This window comes from Dermacentor variabilis, unplaced genomic scaffold (assembly GCF_050947875.1).
Source record: "Dermacentor variabilis isolate Ectoservices unplaced genomic scaffold, ASM5094787v1 scaffold_13, whole genome shotgun sequence".
NCBI lineage: Eukaryota > Metazoa > Arthropoda > Arachnida > Ixodida > Ixodidae > Dermacentor > Dermacentor variabilis.
In genome coordinates, this window is record NW_027460291.1 from 34,135,732 (window position 1) to 34,150,818 (window position 15,087).

Here is a 15,087-nt window from a genome sequence, read left to right on the forward strand (position 1 = left end):
TTCGTTTTATCAGAATAAGTAACAGCTGCGCTTGAGATAGGGCGTTTTGTGACAGCCATTGAAGTGTTACGTGACGAGAAACCCGGTGGCGGGCCGCGCGTACAAGACAACGGTGTGGGCGCGTCAAATGTCGAGAGCGTAGATGGTGAAGATGGTTCCGCGATCGTCATCATTATGCAAGGCATGCGTTTGTGCGTCCTCTTTGTCTCTGGTCATACGTGCCTTTGGTTGGAATCGATGATGATTACTACGTGGAGCCTGTGGGTGACTGCGGCGACCCAGCTTTAATGTTTCCTGCTATTGGATAATCAGAGAGTTTGCAGCGTATACCTTAAATCGCCTGATCATCTTTTCCTTAATTTTCTTCCTCGATTCATCGTTATCGAATATGTGCGTTAGGTAGAAACGAAATGCCTCACCGGTGACGCAATCATTGAAGTAGGCGACCATATCCCTTTCCGCTCATGATGCAGCGGATGCGTGGAGCTCGAAGAGGCGAAAGCAGTCGGGTACATCGTCCGCTGATCCGGTGTACTTGGGTGTGTCCAAGGCTTGCGGTGATGCGGTCATGATTCTGGTGGAGCTGTGCACTCGGGGTTCACGGCGTGGTGTTGAGTACTTGCATGATGGGGTGGCTACCAAGTCTTTATCCTCTCGGCATATGTGACGCGAGCGGGAGGTTGCGGACGTAGAACAGCATGGTGATGACGATGAACCTCTGTCATGGCTCGCACCCGCTAAGAGGGATAGGCCAAGAATCGAATGGCAGGAGGTAGCTAATGAAAAATCTTATTTGAAGAAAATAAACCTAAAATAAAAGAAATACAAAAAAGGAGATGATGCAATAACTAGAGAAGTATGCGAGCGAGCAGTCAGACTAACTTAAACGTGAAAGTTAAAGGGACCCTGAAACGATTTTGACGATTTTCTACAAACGTACTGAGTCGTTAGAGTAGGTACTTCTGATCATTAATTGACACATATAAGTGCTCCGCGTAAAGCGTGTAATTTATTATAAGGTTTTAAAAATGCGCATCGCTGCCGATGGCAGCTCACTTCGGCGGAATATTAAGCCGCCCCTACCAATATGACGGAAATCACCCATATGACGTCAATGGGGCGAGCTATCCAATTGGTTGACCAGGGCACGTGATCGATAATTTTTCCAACTTTATGGTAAACAAATGATGGTCGTGATAGTTGGAATGTTAGTTAATTTGTTTCTATAAAAAGAAAGTAACCGAAAGAGAATGCACAAGAACAATTTCTCCACTACACTTAAGGACTTCCGGCACACAGCAAGCGTCGTCTGCTTGTGTTACACCGTGCTCCGTCATTGACGAGAGCTTCGCCGTCAGTGTCGGTTTGTCTTTTCGCGAGCGCTATGATTCGACTTTGTTGCGTTGTGGACTGCAAACGTAGCGACTGACAATATGTCAAGCTGCGACATAGTGTCCCTCTGCAAACCAGTAGACGAGCGGACTGGCTGCAGCGCATCGGACTGCCGCTATGCGATCGGCGCCAGGATTTGCGCGATTGCGGCCGTCACTGTACACCGGAAGATTACTAACGCAATAGCGTTTGACGAGTCCAGTATTAGGGTAAACGCAAGCGCAAGGGGACAGGCCCTGGCCGTGTCCCCTTGCGTGTCGTTTCAGGGGATGAACGGAAGCGCAAATATGAATGCTCTGCACGGCGCAGCCACCTGGTAGCATAGAGCTCAATCACACCGTAGCAGTAACAAAATGTATTCTTCTTTGCTGCTGGTGTAAATTTTTCGCACGAGTGTAATCGTTAACACGTTGTTTTTGCATATGTTTAAAATGTTTTACACTTGGTTAGAGCGATATTAGCTGTTTCTTTGGCTGGTTGAGCTCTGCGCCACGGGTGGCTGGATCGTGGAGACCGATCAGGCAGCTCACGTACGTCTACGCTAATGTTCCTTCATCAGCTTGAGTTTATGCCTCCACCGTTCCTTCGAAACGTTCAGCTAGTGTGTTTGGCGCTACGACAGAATGCTCGCAACGCACGCTGCTTCGATAGCTCTCGCTTGGAGTCGATGGCCAAGCGGCTAGCTGAGAGGTTTCGCGCGGGCGGGCTCCAAAACAACCGGAAGTGGACGATGTGACGTCGCATCGTGACGCAGAACCACTGAAGGCGGAGCTTAGCCCCGATCGCTCGGCGAACGAGTTTAGGAGGAAAAGCATGGCTAGGGAGGAGGGTTACTTGTAATCGCTTGTAGCTCCATTAATACGTAACGCTTCACTTAAATTGTGCTGCGAATGTTCTACTTAAGCTGTACCCTACGCGTCTACGAAATTTGTCCGAACCGTTTCAGGGTCCTTTTAAAAGAGAGTACACTCAAGGAGAAATTAATGTTGATAAAGAATTTAGAGAAACCAATTTAGATGAAATGAATACAGATTTGATATCTAGAATAAAGATATAATAATTAGCAGCGAATTGTTTTGTTTCAGTTCAATAATCAAATACTGCGGAACAAACGTTTCTGTAACTGTATCCTAGTGTCGAGGCCTCAAACGATAATAATACTGGTATACTTAACCCTAATCCAATTTTGCAGAGTGGAGCTTCGAGTAATATCTTTCTCTGGTGTGAATATCGTCTTCATGAAAATGGTCGCCCGAACACTGCCTTTTTTCTTCGTCATCCTCTCCTTTCAGCCAAAGTTACTGTACCGCCCTTGGGCTGTTCGTCACCCCCCGCCCCCCCACATACATACATACCTATATATATATATATATATATATATATATATATATATATATATATATATATATATATATATATATATATATATATATATATATATATATATTAGATATATATATATATATATATATATATATATATATATATATATATATATATATTTGAGAGAAATATATCGTGTATAATGCACTGATCCTTATCTGTACAATGTCATCAGGGGCATCCCTTTAAGCGCATGTGTGTGTGATAATCATCATCGTGGGCTGCGCTGCACCTTCCCAGAGCCTCTTGGTCCGAATGAGAGGTTCTATGTACTACAGTTGCAATATACGCTTATACGCTTATACGCTTATACGCCTGAAAACAGGTGAAAGAACATGAAAAACGGCCCGCAGTGCATTCTATCAACTGATTTAGTCTTTCGGCACGCAAACAACAGTCGGCAAAGGGATAAAAAAAATGGATAAAAAGTTAGGGCAGAAACTCCTCCTTGGGGAATCCTCATTAAGTGCGTAGCATTTTTGTAATCGTTACTTAGGAAGCCTATACTCTACCCGTGAAACCAAGAGTGCTGTATTGTAAAAGATAAGTAATTCCAAAGAATACTACGCACACTTTCACGATATCCCCAGTAAATGCGTTTTTAACACCAATCTTGTGTCTAGTAAATGAAAGAAATTATATATATATATATATATATATATATATATATATATATATATATATATATATATATATATATATATATATAGAGAGAGAGAGAGAGAGAGAGAGAGAGAGAGAGAGAGAGAGAAAGAAACGTTTATTACACGAAACAGTGTCCCGAGCGAGGCAGGGTATACCCTAAGGTCGGAAGTCTGCTTAGTCCAGGAATACTCTGGCTTCGACTGCCCTCTTGGCCCTGGCGACGAGTTGTCGTTGGTCTTCCAGGTCCCCGAGGGTTAGCTTGGCCTCCCACGTTTCGAATAGGTGGTTTGCTTCTATTGCTCGTTTTGCGTGCGTTTCTGGTTGCATTTCGTTGCCTTCCTGCCACGGGCATTCCAGGAGCAAGTGTGCAGAGTGTCGGGTACGTTGCAGAGTGGGCAGAGGTAGCCGTTGAGCGTCGGGTAGAGGCGATGCGTTATTGTTCCGTGCGTGTATGTATTAATTTGCAGGCGTCTAAGGATCAGGCTTTCTTTGTCGAGTGTAGGGTGCGGTGGAGGGTACACTCTGCGCTCGAGCCTGTAATGTTGCAATATGGCCGAATAGTTGGTGGGTACGGCCTCCGCCTCTTCTGTCGCGGGTCCGAGAGCGCGTGGGGAGAACGGAGCTCGGCTGACGTGCTCGCGGGCAGCGGCGTGGGCCACTTCGTTCCCCTCTAGTCCCTCGTGTCCGGGTACCCACGTTATGCATGCGAATGGGAGCGGAGTGCTTCGTCTTTTTAGTATCTTGAGTGCATCGGTCGAGATGCGGCCCCTCAAGAAGTTTCTGCAGGTGGCCTGAGAGTCGGTGAATATAACCGCTGCGTCTGTGCATGTGGTGGTGGCGAGAGCGATTGCCGCTTCTTCAGCCGTTTCCGGGTTGCGTCCCTTGATGGTTGCCGATGCTAGCTCGGAGCCTTGGGAATCTACGACGCTGATAGCGTACGCGTTTCGATGCAGATACTTGGCCGCGTCGGTGTAGCGGGCATTCGGGTCATGCTTGAAACTTCGTTTGATGGCGTTGGCTCTAGCCTGTCTTCTACTCTTGTGATATATGGGATGCATGTTGCGCGGGACACGTGGGATGCAAATGCACTCTCGAACGTCCGGTGGTATTCGCTCTTTCTTGTCCGTGTCTGCAACATACGTCTCGTGTAGTTAAGGTGTCGGAGTACTGATCTCCCTGTGGGCGTGAGCTTGAGTCGTTCCAGCTGGCTGTTCTTGTGCGCTTCGACGAGCTCTTGCCACGTGTTGTGGACGCCCATCTTAAGGAGACGTGAAGTAGAAGCCATGGCGGGGAGTCCCAGGGCGACTTTGATTGCCTTCCTTATCATGATGTTAAGCTTTTCTATTTCAGCGTTCTTTAAAGCCAGGTACGGCGTGCCGTATGTGATGCGGCTGGTGAGCAGTGCTTGTATTATTCTTAGAGTGTCTTGCTCCTTGAGCCCGCTTCTTTGGCTTGAGATCCTCTTGACGAGGTGCATGAGTTGCGAAAGGGTGCGTTCTAGTCTCGGTAGGATGGTAGCTCCCGATCCGTCTTTGTGAATGTGGAGTCCAAGTATTCGCATGGTGTCGACTTTCGGGATTGTTGTCCCGTTGAGTGTGATGCTGGGGTCGGGCTCTTCGTAGTTGGGCGGTCGGCCTCTCGTTCTTGCTTTCAGGACGAGGTGCTCAGACTTCTCTGTGGCGCAGCGGAGGCCGCAGTTTCGGAGATAGCTTTCGATGGTGTCGACGGCTTCTTGTAAGCTACTTTCTTGCCTTCCAACGTTCGTAGCTCTGGTCCAGAGCGTCATGTCATCAGCATACATCGCGTGACGCAGATCTGGTATGGTCTCGAGGAGCGGGGGTAGCTTGATCATAGCTACGTTAACGAGTAGCGGTGAAATGACTGACCCTTGCGGGGTGCCTCTGTAGGAAGTAGGAAGCTTTCACTGCGGATGTTGCAGATTCCGACTATTGCCGTGCAGTCCCTCAGAAAGTTTCTGACGTATGCGTAGGTCCTAGTGCCGCCGCCGGTGCCTTCGAGATTGTTGCGGATCGCGTCGTGGCTAACGTTATCAAAGGCTCCCTTGACGTCTATTGCCACTATGGAGTATTTGCTTCGATTGTTTAGGTGATCTAGAAGGCCTTCTTTTAGTTGTAAGAGTACATCCTGCGTCGAGAGGTGCTGCCTGAAGCCGAACATGGTGTCTGGTAGGTGGCTATTGTCTTCCAGGTACTGGGTAATGTGGTCGTGCACCATATGTTCGAAAAGCTTTCCCGCGCACGAGGTGAGGGAGATCGGGCGTAGGTTCTCCAAGCTGAGAGGTTTGTTGGGCTTGGGGATCACGGTGATGTCCGAGTGTTTCCACACAGCATGCAGTTCTCCTTTCTCCCTGCACTCATTGTGGTAACGGAGGAGAGCCTCGGTGGCCTGCTGCGGTAGGTTGCGTAGGGTGTTTTTTAACGATCGGGTCTTTGCCAGGGCTAGTATTTCTAGTCAGCTTGGATAGGGCTACGTGGATTTCGGCCTGCGTGTAGGGTAGGTCGAGTTCTGGATTCGGTTCTCCAGAGTATTCTTTGCTGCGAGTTGACGCGGTAGAGGGTGCGTCTCCTCATAGTTTCTTTTGTAGTTTTCGCAGGAGGTGTTCTTCTGATCCGGCGTGGTTGTGGATAAGACTGTGAAAATGTTGCTTCTGTTTCGTTTTGGTGGGTTCAGTGGCCAGGAGTGTGCGTAGGAGGTGCCACGTCCTCTTCGTGCTCGGAGTACCCTGTAGCTTGTCACAGGAAGCGTGCAAGTTCTACCTTACGAGGTGGTCCGCATAGTCTTGAGCCTGCTTGGTAAGGAGAGCGATACGTGTTTTTAGCTTTCTGTTACAGCTTTTGTCGCTTCCATCTCTTCAGGAGGCCACTTCTTACCTCCCAGAGATGGAGGAGGTGCGCGTCGACCGCGGGTGTATCGGCATCGAGTTGTATGATCTTGGTGTGACGTTCTGCTCTGTCTAATACATTTTTGAGCCACTCGTCAATGTCAGTTATGCTTGCTCCGGAATCTGGCTTGTCCCTAAAGGATTTCCATTCGGTTAGCCGTGCAATTCCGGTCTTGGTCTGTTTACGGGTGTGTGGTACATCTAATTGGAGGATATGGTGATCCCTACCTAATGTTTCCTGGAGTCGACTCCACTCTGCCCAGAGGACGTCCGCAGTAAAGGTAAGATCGGGGCGTGCCTGTGTTGCTGGGCGGCATCGTGCACTCTAGCACCCTTCTTTGTGGTGGTATAATAGCCCCATGCCGTGTGCGAGGCATTGAAGTCTCCCACTATGACGAATTGGTATCCATCCATGGATTCCCTGATTTCTCGTACAAAGGGATCGAATTCCGGTAGCTGGTCGCGAGGCGGGCTGTACACGCTGGCCACAAATAAGCTTTTCTGCGTCTTTCGTTCCGGTAAAACTTCCATTAAGGTGTGTTCGGTCTGGGTGTTCTCTACGTCACGTTTTTGGGTTGTGAGAGTTTTCTTCACCAGTATGGCAGTTCGTCGGGTTTGTGCATATGTGGCGTATCCTTGCAGTCAGACGTTCTGCGTGTTGGTTTCCTGTAGTGCTATGACGTCGGGTTGATTCAACTTGACGAATTCTTGTAGATTGGCTTGTCGAGGGCGGTATGATCGACAGTTCCATTGCCATATGCGTATAGTTGAATGCTGGTTCTTTGCCTTGTGGTTTGGGGTCGCCATCGTCGATGGATTCGAATTCGCGTCGGCGATCGCGAGTGGGCGAGACCGAGCAAGAGTCGCTGTGGCTGTTCGTCCGTGCTTTCTTCCGAATCGTGGGGCGCGAATTGTCGAGCTGTGCCTTGGTGATGTAGTTCTTTACATGCGCGATAAAATTGTTGAGCTGTGGTGGATCCCATCTATTTTGGCGTTTAACGTAGGGACCTTGTTTTCGAAAGTAGCGGCTGTTGTTTCGACTGCTGATTGGACAACTTTTTCCATTGTGGCGTGAATGTTCCTCATCAAGGCTTCTTGAAATATCAGGCACCTTGCATCTACTATGGTTTCAAGGTCGGCCTTGGTCAACGTCGTTCTCGACTGTCTGTGTATGCTTTCGAGCTCCTGGCATTTTTGATGCAGCTTGTCTGTGAGTTCTTGTTGTTCTTTGCATTTTTGAAGCAGTTTATCGGTGAGCTATTGCTGTTTCTGTTGACTGCGGAGTAGCTTGTTTATGAGGTTTTGCTGGCTTTGCAATTGGCTGTGCTGATTCTGCAGTTTGCTCTGCTGGTTCTGCTGTTTGTTTTCTAGGACCCGTATGACTGCGGCTTCGGCTGATACATCCAAGCTGCTCGTACCACCCGAGTCGCTCGAGTCGCTTACCGCGTCGGCGTAGATCGCGCGCTTGACTGAGCGAGAGCGAGAGCTGGAACGTGAGCGCGAAGCACTTCGCAGTATTGGTTTGGAGCTGCTGCGTCTGGGGGAGCTGCTTGCACTGACACTGGTCGAACTGGTGGTCGAGGTGCCCAGCTCCGGGAACTCTTCACTGCTGGAGCTCCAGCAGTTGTCTCTTTCTTGTAGTCTGTTAAGGCGCTGTTGCCGTATATTTTAGGGTGGAGGGCTTGGCTTCAGTCTCTTCTTGCACTCTGTACTTGCAGTTTCGTGCGCTTCTCCGCAGAGCTTGCAGGTCGGTTTGCAGTCATGGTCTTGTGGTTGTCCAGTCTTGCCGCATTTGTAGCAAAAATCTGGGATCGGTTTCGGACAGGCGTCTTGGCGGTGTCTCGTGCTGCCACAGGTGCGGCAGCACTGCACTGACTTTCGATATGGTCTGCAGCGGAAGTCTACGCTCTGGAAGATCATCTAGTACGGAACGCGCGGTCCTTCGAAGAATACGACTGCCGCAGTCGACTGACTCATCATTCGAGCGTGAAGAACGCTGTATCGTGCCGGTGCTCGGATTCGTGCCATAAGCTCTGCGGTGCTTTTTCCTGGTATGAGGCCATTGATGATGCCTCGGAAGAAGTCGTAAGTGGTTCGTATGTTGCCTTTTACGTTGTGGTAAGTGCCTCCGAGCTGTATTTTGTTGATGCTGACCAGCATTTTGGCGTATTCCTTGTCGGCCGTGCTTGCGATGATCAAATTTTCGATTCTGTGTACTTGTACGCATACTTTATCATTGAAATCATGCTGCGATAGTCCACTCGCTCTACCGATGGCGTGCATGACTGCGACGGTATACCATTTGGCGAGGTCGAGACCTGCTTACGGGCGGTAGACGATCTTAAAGTCGTCAAGTGGCAGGGGCGGCATCCTGGGTCTGCGTTGTTGCTGTGAAGGTGCTGCATTGGGCGTTTGCTCATCAGTTGTTTTTTGCTGGCGTCTTTGAACTCGAGGTGTCCTTCTTGGCTTTCTTGTTTCTTGTGATCCAGGCGCTTTCCGCTTCGATTGTTCGGCCGCTTTCTGCGTCATAGTTCCAGGTACCTTCCCCGGTGTTTTCTTCCGTCCGGTCTGTCCAAAGTGCTAAAGACATGAAACATCACTCTTTGGCCTGGTTCCCTGCGCCCCTTGGAACCATTGAGGGTGCCTTGATCAACCCCAACGAGGAGGCGCACTCGGCTGCACGAGGTTTGACTGATCGTGCGCTGGGCAACACGTGCTCTCCTGGGCGACTCGAGCATCTCTGCTTGTACAACGAAATCTGCAAATATAATTATCTGTCAAGAAGACTCCTACCTCTGCCGCACTCCTCGCTGTGCAGGGCCGAGGCAGTCACTCTCAGACTACTGCAAACAAGCACTTACCCGAACCCCGCGGCGCTGCACACAATGTACCCCGAACGGTTCCCAAGCCCGGACTTCCCTCTGTGTGGTGATTATGCGGACTTCGAACATGTCCTGTGGGGCTGCGCCTCTGCCGTTCCCCCTTTCACACAAGAGGAAATGATGAAGCTAATTAGGGCCCAAGATCAGACCTCTCAATTCCTGGCAGTCCAGAGGGCTCGCGAGAGGGCCGTCAGGTTTCACCTGATGGTCCCCGAGTGGGCCTAGCCAGGCGACGTGGAGTTTGCTTACGTCTATAGTGGACCAAATAAGGTTGTTTCACTCACTCACTCACTCACTCCCGTCTGTTTGCATCGTATTTACTTCAACTTCTTTCTGGTTCTTTGACATTTCGCTTGCAGCAGCTGCCTCTCGGCTCATCATACGGGCTCTCCGCCGCGGTGTGGGCGAGCGCTCGTGCCCAAGCGGCGCGCGTCGCGCGAGGTTGTTTTTGCCGATGAGACTGCGGGAGCCGGTTCTGGCGTTAGGCTCAACTGGGCGGGAGGCGGTCGTCGGGAATAACGCTTGATATATTGAGATAAGGTGCACTCACCCGAAAGTCGCTAGTGTCCGCCGATTTCCCTCGTTTTGCCGGTTGCACCGGTGCAAAACGGGTTCGTCACTGGCCTTGTTCCGGGGTGAGAAGTACGAGAAGCGGGAGCCCATGTGAGACACGTCTGTACTCCACGGCCCCCTGGCGGCTTTTTTAAAGAAATTATATAGTACTTTCTTTTTTCTCGCCTAATTTGCCCGCTCCCACGCTCGCCTGCGTTCCAAAGCGCCCTCTTCCAGAAGGTTCTCCTTGTTGTTGCAGACGCAGTTCTCCGGTTGCTTGCAGTTTCCGTGCGTTCCTTAGCCTCGATAGGGCCAAATTGAAAAGCGCCAAGCGTGTCAATGCTCTCGCTTGCCGGCGAGAAATGTTTAAGGGCGTTCAATGCCGCTTGTCAATACATCCGGCCTTGAGTTTAATGGTTTCAATATCGGGCTTCTGTACTAGGCGTATGTTCGAATCCTGCTGTCGGACCATTTTAATTAGATTTATTTATTTGTAAAACAATACTCTGTTTAAAATTATCAGTTTACGAAGCCGTTTGAAGCCACAAGGACGAAGTTTAAGCAAATATATGTGCTAACCATCACTCACACGCTCGCTGACAAATTATCATGTCGGAGGTTCGTGCGCCCACAAGTAGGTGGCGGTAAGCGTACAGAAATTTTAGGGTGCCTCGATGTCCTCCTCGCCCGCCACTCCGTACAGGGTGGAGACATTAGAGACTTTTAGCCTGTCCGCTATTCAGGCAAACCTGTTTGGGCGGATTACCGGATGGTCGGGGGCGTAAACGTGAGCGGCCGGAGCGGTGCAGCCGCCTGGTGTTGTAGAGCTCAATCAGACAAACACAGAATTAAAATTCCAGTAACCTACTTTATTCTGCTTCGCTGCCGGCGAAAATTTTCGGCAGCGGCGTAATTGTGTTCACAATTACGCCACTGTCGAAAACTTAGACCCCAGCTAAGAAGAATATAGTAATTGGCTCTGTGTTTAGGTGGTTGAGCTTTGCACCACCAGCTGGCGCCGCCAATCTGGTCGCTCACTTTTAAAATTAAATTATGGGGTTTTACGTGCCAAAACCACTTTCTAATTATGAGGCACGCCGTAGTGAAGGACTCCGGAAATTTCTACCACCTGGAGTGCTTTAACGTGCACAAACCTAAGCACACGGGTGTTTTTCGGCCCCATCGAAATGTGGCCGCCGTGGCCGGGATTCGATCCCGCGACCTCGTGGTCAGCAGCCCAACACCATAGCCACTGAGCAACCACGGGGGTGCTCACTTTTACGCCCCCGACCATCCGGTAATCCGCCCAAACCGCCCCGGTTTGCCGGAATAGCGGATACGCTACTTTGACGGCGTCGGTGCCGCTAGAACTGGTTCGTTCGAGCAGCCGCCGCCGCCGCCATGTTCGTGGCCGCCGCGCGCGCTGCCCGGTGCAGGTTGTAGGACGTTGCTGCGACGAGTTCGCTGGGTGTTGTCGGCACAAAATGCCCAGCTGCTGCGTGCCGTTGTGCAGTGCTCACCCAAGGAAAGGCTGGCGAATGTGTCAGTTCCCAAGAGATCCAGAAAGAAGAATTGTGCGGACTACAAAGATCAAGCGGGACAAATGGCAGCCTACGAACACCTCGTGCATATGCAGTGTGAGTGCTGCGGCACTTCGTATGGTATGGTATGGAGAACTTTATTGGGTCCTGAAGGTCAACCCTACGTTGACGCGGGCCGCTCCCACGTTGGGACTGTCAGGCCGAGCCCTTCAGCCACATCGCGGGCCTTGTGGACTGCCCGTAATTGGTCAGAGAGTGATTCACTGTGTAGCATTTGCCGCCACCATTCTTGTTCCTTGTCACAGTCTGTGAAGACCGCGGGGCACTGCCAAAGCATGTGGTCAAGAGTAATGATGCCATTGCACTTATTACAGTTGGTTTGAGTTTCCCTCTCCGGATAGATCCTGTTAATAGTGGAAAATATTTTTTTTCCCACGTGGATTTTCTTACGCGGTAGCGGTGATCGAAGTAGGTTGCCGATAATGTTTTCTGGTAGTTAAAATTAGGCTGGCAAGCAGATTACCAGTTAAGCAAACAAGATGCAGCAACGCCAAAGTGCTAAAAAAAAATCTCGACTGCCTCCGTCATGTTCTGAAAACCTATGTGCGCGTCTGTGTTATTTATGGCATGGTGTGTTACGCGTTCGTTGATGTTTTTCAGCTTTTCAGTGCTGCAGGCGAATCAATTTGAGTCGTTTATTTCGTCCTTCCGGATGGCGCAGGACAACCAGGAAAAAGCTGTGTTGAAGGGTGCGCCCAAAGTGCGTCAGCGTTCTGACACCCTGTAGTATAAGCATTGCTAATTCATGTTACCTGGACGGTACTTGCATGTGCGGAGTTGCTTGCACAACATAATAGGGCGGCTTTAAATATCAAAGTTTCAGTAAAGTTGGGAAAATGTTTAGGAACGTACGATGCACAGCAATTGTTGGCGTGCGAGCACTGGTGATATCTTGCGAAGAAAACAATTTTTACGGCTTTTCATGAACTCGCAGGCTCATTTAAAAGAGGGCAGCTTTGAGCAAAACAGAGAGCACGGATGGAAAAAGCTGAAACCAAATGCGGTGCAGGCAGTGTTTTCCTTCTGAAGTAAGTTGTTCCATTTTTCAGCGTGTCCCATTTTCATCTCTCGGTAGGAGGGGGGGGGGTTGTTCTTACGCTGTTGCTACGTAACTTAAATATATAGAAACACGGGTGCCGGGCACGAAAAAGCTAGTGACCCTGACCGAAAATGACATTTTGTCGTTCTACAGGCGTTTTAAATGTGTAACGAATATTAACAAGCGGTGCTTTGGACAGAAAAGTGAAAAGACATTAAGAAAGCCATTCGTAGCATGTACCGCTGTTGCCTAATGCTGTTTATGGGATGCATTTGGATGATATCTTTTGTTTTCGCAGGTTTGCCTCGTCGCAGAAAGGCACCAAAGGATAGGACCAGACCCGCTGTCTTCTCGACCCTACCTGAAGATCAACACGACATAGCCACTGATGATCATCCAGCTGCGATGGCCTCAATTTCGTCGCCAGGCAGCTTTGAGCTGCCTCAAGGACAGAATTGCAGCCCCTCCCCCCCCCCCCCCACCCCGACGCCAGCTCAAGTGCACTGGTAGCGGACGAAGCAGGTCTGCAAGTCTGAGTCAGTGGAATGAATGCTGGGGTCTCTGACCTGCAGTCTGCTTGTACCTCTTGCGCCGACTTAAGTAAGCACTTCGCAGACCTGACACGGAAATACTGCGAACTTCAAGAATTGCACACCCAGGAAAACTCAACAATCCAAGGTCCCCGAAAAACAGTTAAGAAGCTCGAAGGTAACATCGAAACATTCGGAAAGAACATCAAGTTCCTTAACGAAGACCACATACAGGCACCGTCACGCAACAGCAACAAAGGGAGTAGTTGGTCTCCGCAAAGTTGGTCTCCGCAAGCACTTCAAATTAAGGTTTCCTGTGTGACGTTCGGCCATGAAACCTGAAAGAAACTCGGGTACCCGCTGCCAACTAACACAACTGTGGCACGTCGCCTACAGGCACCGAAGTTTCTGCCGGGATCCTGACTGACGTGATTGACCTGCTGAAAACGAAAGCGGAGGGCATGCAAGACATTGAAAAAGACTGTGTTATGCTACTAGACGAGATGGAGATTGCCAGGGGCTATGAGCTTGATGACGCTGAAGATACTGTTCTTGGGGGAACAACTTTACCGGCAAAGCCAGATGAATCTGCCTATCATGCCTTGATGTTCATGATAGGGGGTCTTAACTAGCGGTGGAAAGAAGTAATTGCCTATCACTTTACTGAAAGGGGCATAAATGGCCTTATTCTCAAAGACTACATTGACTACAACTTTGCGCAGATATCTCCCTGAGGATCCGCGTCGTCACTTCAGATATGGGTTCTTCCAACAGGGCAATGGGGCGTGAGTTTTGCTTCTCCAGCCACAGGAACTCCAACACCATATGCTCGATACCACACCCTTGCCTAGAAGACAAAGAACTATTTTTCACTGCAGATGCTGCACTCGTACTCAAAAGGGTTGGGACACCAAATTTTGAGGCTATAAAAAGTATGTTATAGGCTGCTTCCGTATGCGAGGACACCCACAACGAGGCATTGAACGCTGCAAACATTTCAAAATAATTTTAATTCAGCTCCAAAAAGTCATTAAGACCTCCTTCTCGTGGTCGAGACCCATCGCTAGCGCGGCAGTTATGACGTCACAGCGGAGGGACGAAAATATTGACGCCATGGCACACTAGCACAAAAACGTGACTTATGATGAGTAGCGATGAAAAGCCGATTACGGAGCCTGCTGAGCCGAGCGAGCGAGCATAGCCTCCACTATGACTGAGCTACAGGCATATATAAATCCTTTCTTAATGCAAAGAAGGGGTAAGGCTTGCAGACACGGACACAGGAGGAGAGAAGTGGACAACACGAACGCCGCACTGCGGCCCGTGAACGGCAAACTGCGTGCGGCGAGTTGCCGTGCCGGTAATGTGGACGGGCCTTTCACGTTGAGTGTAACACTAGCCGCCCGACTCCGAAAGGGACCAAGATATGCGGCATTCGTGTTGTCCACTTCTCTCCTCTTGTGTCCGTGTCTGAACGTAATTGCCCCTTCTTTGCATTATGAATCCTAACCAACTAACTCAGCTTCCTGTCATTCTAAAAATCCTTTCTCTATGCTACAGGCTTCTAGAACACTGTAACCGAGCTAACCCTGGCCCCTGGCTAACCGAGACATGCAAAGCGCTGCCGCGGAGAGCAGTTGGCATAACATGTGCAGGTCGCATAGTTCGGTAGCTCGGAGCGGTCACTCGTTCGCTTGGCGTTCCTCATTGTGTAAAGGCTCGTCCACGTTACCGGCACGGAAACTCGCCGCACGCCGTTTGCCGTTCGCGGGCCCCCGTGCCACGGCGGTTTTGCTCGTGAACGGCGAGATTTTCTTGCCGTGGAGAGGACGGGCCCGGGACCCATTTGTGCCGCAGCCGTACGGCGAAGCGGCCAATCAGCGACCGAGGAGTGGTCACTCTGGCACCGACGGCAGCCTCACCGCCGCTGATCGTTCGGTGCTGCAGATATCCTCGCTAGGCCTTTACCAGTTCACTTCAAAGCTAAAGCTTACGGCGCTTCGGAATCAATCACCGGCTCTCACAAGCCGCAATATTTTCTTACCGATGTTGTCGCTCGTCGCAATAATTATAACAATCGCGACATGCACTTCGAATCACCAGTTGTTTACCTCTGCTGGCAGAGCACACGTATGCGCGAGCAGACGACGCAGCATAGTTT